Raw genomic sequence first — 6000 nt, forward strand, 5'->3', positions numbered from 1 at the left:
ATGACTCTGAAGGCAGCGTTTGCGCACGAAGGCAGCTCATGAAACTGATTTCGGACAGACTTCTGAGACAGTGTAACGGTTTAATGATCTAAAGCAAAATAGAGAGGGCTTTAGCGAGAACTAAACAAATATTTAATTACTACACTAGTGATTTCTCGTTAGAAATGACACCAGAAGTGGAAAACGTTGGTCAAAAACATACACACAACCTGACCAACAATCGCAACTTTCAGGCACCATCTTTATTTTTGTAGCTCAACTGTCACAGAAAGGAAAGAACAGGATTATGGGACACCAAAGACAGTGAAGGATACATCTATGCTGCCTTCAAAAATCAATCAGATGAAGGTATCTTAGGAGAGAGGAAGTGAAGTAAGTTTGGATTCGGACATTCCTTGATGCCTTCCTACCTTGCAATGAGTCACCTGAAGGCAGCATTTTTAAGCATTCGGACCCAGCCTAATTTTTGATTAACTATAAAGAACCGGCTCATGTGAGAGTTATTTTCTTGGTCATTCTTATCACAATGCTGTTATGAATTAAATATAAATATTAAGAAAATAAATCACTACCGTTTATATACAGTCAGAACGTAGAGCTATAATATTAATGTGGATTGAAGAGCTCAAACAATCTAATAATGGAAGAATTAGATGAAAACTGTTAGAGCTCATAATCCAAAAAAAAAAAAAAAGTTTTTGAGATGTATAAGTATCTGTTTTTATTTCTTCCTATTGACACTCAGCAACAGGACAAACAGACCAAACCAAATATCACAGCTTTTCCATAGATTTACTGACGGTAAACGGTCATGATGTTAATAGCTCACTTTAAAGATCACGTCCTGCTTTGATGTTCCTTACAACAAAAGTACAAGCATTAAACTGCAGATGCCCCCTGTCCTCCTCCACCACATCCTGACAGACAACATAATCCCACTCACAACATAAATCATCACCAACCTCCACAATAGAATCGTCACCGGATTCATAGAGCATAAACAGAGGGACAGAAACACTTTACTCCTTCGAGGGGGAGGCTATTAAACTGAGGAAAGCTTATTCTGCCTCTTTGTAGTAGCCTACTTCATACGAGCTACAGATGCCAACACTTCTCAGGGTGAGACTAACAGTAGAGGAATGGTGGGACGGAAGGGAACGATTAACAAGCCCATGCTCTGCTCAGCATCTGTCGATTGATTCTGACTAACTGCCACTGCTCTCCACATGGGGCCGTGGCGTTCGGTGTGAGCAACACGTTCGTTTGTACCTTTACACCTTTAATTCACAAGTTCGGGTTTCAAAGCGATTTTATGGGGAAACTTAGTAAAGTGTTGCATAAAATGTATGTGTGAACATAAACAGGGATAAGAGTTAAAGCTTGAATGTTTGGAGGACATGCTTTCATGTGACGATAATAAAACTGGAAGCTCACAGAGCACTTCTTTGAATGTAGGGTACAACAGGACTAAAAACATCCCCCTTGAAAAACATTTTTTTTTAAATCTGATTTACATATACACATATTTGCAACATTTAAAATATATATATATATATATATATATATACATAATATATGTGTATATACACTGTATGTGTATACTGTGTGTGTGTATATATATATATATATACACTTTTTTAGTGTTTTAAATAAATTCAATCATGATCAAATAAAATATTATACTATAAAAATAAAATGTATTATTTATAATTCTATATTATAAATAATATATTTAATATTTACTTTATTTAAATAAAGTATTTTGTTAAAAAATAAATAAAAATGTAACCAGAATTTTGAAAATGGTGTCTGTTTCTTTTTAGAGTTTCAAGAGAAAATGAAATAATTTGATATTTTATTGTGAAATAAAGAAACAAATACACAACCAAACAAACGAATAAATAAATACCTAAAATGTTATCACAATTTTGATATTATATATTTGTTTCTTTTTAGAGTTTCAGGGGAAAATAAAAAACATAACATGTTATTAATATATGATATTTAAATACATACATTTTAAGTAAAAATCTAAATAATAGTTATAGTACTGTATTTAAATGTTACATTTTATTATAAATAAACAAACAAATACGCAACCAACAAACCAAACAAATAAATAAATAAGTAAATGAAATGTAACCTCCATTTTGATATTGGTGTCTGTTTTTCTCTGTGTGTGTGTGTGTGTGTGTGTGTGTGTGTGTGTTTTGGGAGGAAAAACATACAAAAAACTTTAACCCTGTTGAACCCCACTTCATTTAGAAATGTTTTTCTTTTCTACTAGAGACTAACAGAGAATTACAGATGTTGACTTCCGTCATGTTTCGAGACTTTTAAAGGTGTGATTATTCCAGCAAAGAAAAGATTAATGAATGAAAAGGGAATTCAGTGTTAAATAAACAGGACGGTGAAAAGGAGAAAAAGAAAACACGCTCAAAACTTCTCTAAACACATCATGCTCAGAGCAAGCAGGAAGAGACAAAGTAAATACAATGTAAGTACTATTGCATGAGTGCCGTAATATACACTGACTGGCATGTGAATTGAACCTTTTCAGAGAACGTATGAAAAGCCTCGCAGGAAATGTAAATCAGCTCTCAAAGGTAAGAATTCATGAGCAACGATGCCTCTTCGGAATAGCTGGCAAAAAGAAGAATAATCAACTTCCAATCTTTATCCAAAATACATTTTTCCATCATTATTGCCAACAGTCTTCTGATTGACAGAGCAAACTGCAACACAAAACCTCCTTCCACTAATGCAACAAACCACAATGTGGCATTAAACATGTTCCACAACAACGTCTGCATCCCCAGTGCTTTTAAGTTTTGCAATTTATTTTAATACGACACATTTGCTCTTGCTGAAACGGGTGATTCGATTTTCCTGCGCAAACGTTACAGAACATTAACATACTCAACAACATCGTTCCACTCGAGTCATAGTGCTTTAGGCTATGACGGCAAATTGATTTTAAAATTGGCCAAAAAGGGTACAGGATAGTTATTTGAGTTAATTAACTACTTGGAAATGGTCATCTTCAATGAAATATGAAATAAAATGGAAGAGTCTACAAATTTAGCACAAATCATCCTGATACCCCAAATTATGCTTCTGTAATCAGCAGTACGCCACGTCCAAGATTTTATATTTGGGGTGGCAAAGGAGAGCTGAATGAGGGGTGGCAACTAGGCTTCCCAAAATATATGTAAAAAAAATAAAGTGTTACACTAGTTATGATCAGACCTTCCACTCCGAGTCTCCTACACAAGTGCATCCAGGCATAAACACATACAAGGCCTGTTTCTTGTTGTTTTTTTGGGCATCCAGACATAAATTAACCGAAAGAAAAACAAACAGCAGCATGTATGACTAACATCCTCATTTTGCTACTTACAAGATAAATTTGAATATACAAAACGAGACAACGACCTCTGCGTAGCAGTATCCCAGACGGATGCTCCGGCACTCATGGCTGTCCTGGGTCACTTGCATGTGTTGGTAGGTCTGCGGGGATCTGACTGAGTGATGTGTTTTTGGCTGACTCCCTGAGAGGAAGGTGAGGAGACAGATGTGAGTGGGGTGCTGAGAGTGGCTGGAGGACTTCCTGAAATTAAACCTAATCTATTCCTTAATCCAAAAGTGCCGTTCTTATCTGGAACAATAAACCGTTTGGTATCCATGTGTACAACTTTATTTTTGTTTTGTTTTTTTGGTATAAATGCATTTGTTTAGATGCCGGAAGACACCGCAGGTTTCCATGACGAATAAAATATTGCATAATTTTGTGTACGGAACTACGTACATTTGATTGTAATTATGTGCAACAAAATAAGGGAGATTGGGTAGAACATTTTCATTTGAAGCAGGCAAATAAAAAATACCAGCAACAAAACAGCCTAATACATATTAAAATGAGAAAAGTGTCCAAATGGCGGTTTAAAGAAATAGAATCAAAATAAAGGCAATTTGATTGAATTCGATAAGAGAGGTTGCCCAAGTAATTGCTTACTCTAATTCATGGTATGTAAACGCTAGTGACTTTGTTTAGAATGACAATACCCATATGATTTTTTTTTTTACACAATAATACTATAATTTAAAGGAGCTGTATGTAAGATTGTGGCCAAAACTGGTACTGCAATCACTTTCAAATTACTGTAGAGTGGTGTAAGCCCTCCCCCCTGACTTGAGGTTGCCAGATAGGCTGCAGGATCCAAAAATTTTTTGTCCGACATGTTTGTAGCTGCAGAGCAGAGCTGGCAACCCAGATGCTGCAACACTACTGACTTTGTGATTGGTAGATCGGTAGATGGTGGCGCATCAGACCAAAACACAACATGACAACATCAACATCATTTGAGGGCTGCAACTTCACTTTTTAAATGACAATATCCTGACTGGACTACTGTTGTCAGTGACACAAGTATTTGAAATGAACATGATTTCTTAATGTCTAGTGACATATAAAGGCCATTTTACGATTATTTGAAATAAATGTCTTACATACAGCTCCTTTAAATATAAGCTGTTGTAAATAGTGAGGCTTGAGGAAAGATGGATGGATTTACGGATTGAACAGATATTCCAGAAGTGGTTCGCCTAGTGGTGCTACTATTTCAACATCCATTTAGACAACTGTGATTTTTTTTTCTCCATTCACATAATTAGGATTAATAAATGAGAAGAGACAACAGTATGTAGCTCAGTAGATTACAATACCAGATTCAAGGCTTCATTTGAACTGGTCAAAAAGCGTTGTGATCTGCTGTGCCAGTGATCTCACTGTTAGCCACATCATGCCGTTAGCATTACCTCAGCAATGGAGGAGAGCGGAGGAAATCACTCCTGTAGCAGTCCATGGATCATATATTTGTTATTGTGTTCTTCTAACCCCCTGTAGAACCAGAGCCACATACAGTATCCCAATAAATCACAGCGAAAGCTTTTATGTCTTTTACTTAAATCCAATTTTGGATTTAACATCCAGCCAAACATTGTAAGCAAAGGGAAATACTTGCACAATAGTATTAGCAAGTACATGCAATCTTTATCTCTGGTGTTCAAACAATCCCATTCCATAAAGTCTATGGATATTAATGGGATTTTTTTTTTTTTTTTTTTTTGGATGACCATACCTTCATGTTCAAAGATGTTGATTGGAAGACGAGCTGGTTTGTTAGTATGTATGTAGTGTATGTGAGAAAGACAATAACATTGGTTGCTCCTTTCAATGCTTTCAACATAACCATAAATCTTATCAAATTTGTCAGAATTCCCATACATTTTAATTGATGTATATTATGGTTTTGTGAGGAAAAGCACTGGGCTGCACCTTCAGAACCAAACAACCCTGTTAGTTGTAGTTGTTGGATCTGAATCCAGGGTGGGGTTGAAGTAAATCTAATAGACAGCCCATGGGAAGTCCACTCAGTCAGGTCACGTAACAACATTAGTCATGCACAGATGTTTTTATGAGCGGCGCACTTAGACTGCATTACGGCTGAGGGCGAGTTGGTTTACATAAATACTATAATCAGTAGCAGTCAATTAGGTCTGCTGACCAGGCCGATCCTAAAAATACATATCCTGTGTCATCCATCAGAGGTTTACCTACGGTCCTGTAAACATGGGATGATTTGAAAGGAGATGCCGATGTAGACGTGGACACGAATCAGAGAATCTTTGGACCATTGATGTCAGGATGTCTATTTTCCCTCCACAGTCTTTCAGGGTTTTGGACAGTGCTGCAAAACATGAGGAGACGGGAGCCATGACTCACTGCTTTGGAAAAGCATCATATCTGGCGGGCCAAGCCGTAAACAAATGAAGGGTTTCGCTCATGAAGGAGATCAAATGGGCCAAAGATCACAGACGTGTATCAGGGGTCTGCGAGGGACGTTTGGTTATCTGCCACACCAAGAGATTATCCATGCACGGTTTGGATAGTTATCTATTATGAATAAGAAGGATAGATCAAGCGAAAGCCACTTGAAA

This window comes from Pimephales promelas, chromosome 16 (genome assembly GCF_988280905.1).
Source record: "Pimephales promelas chromosome 16, fPimPro1.hap1.1, whole genome shotgun sequence".
In the NCBI taxonomy this organism is placed as follows: domain Eukaryota; kingdom Metazoa; phylum Chordata; class Actinopteri; order Cypriniformes; family Leuciscidae; genus Pimephales; species Pimephales promelas.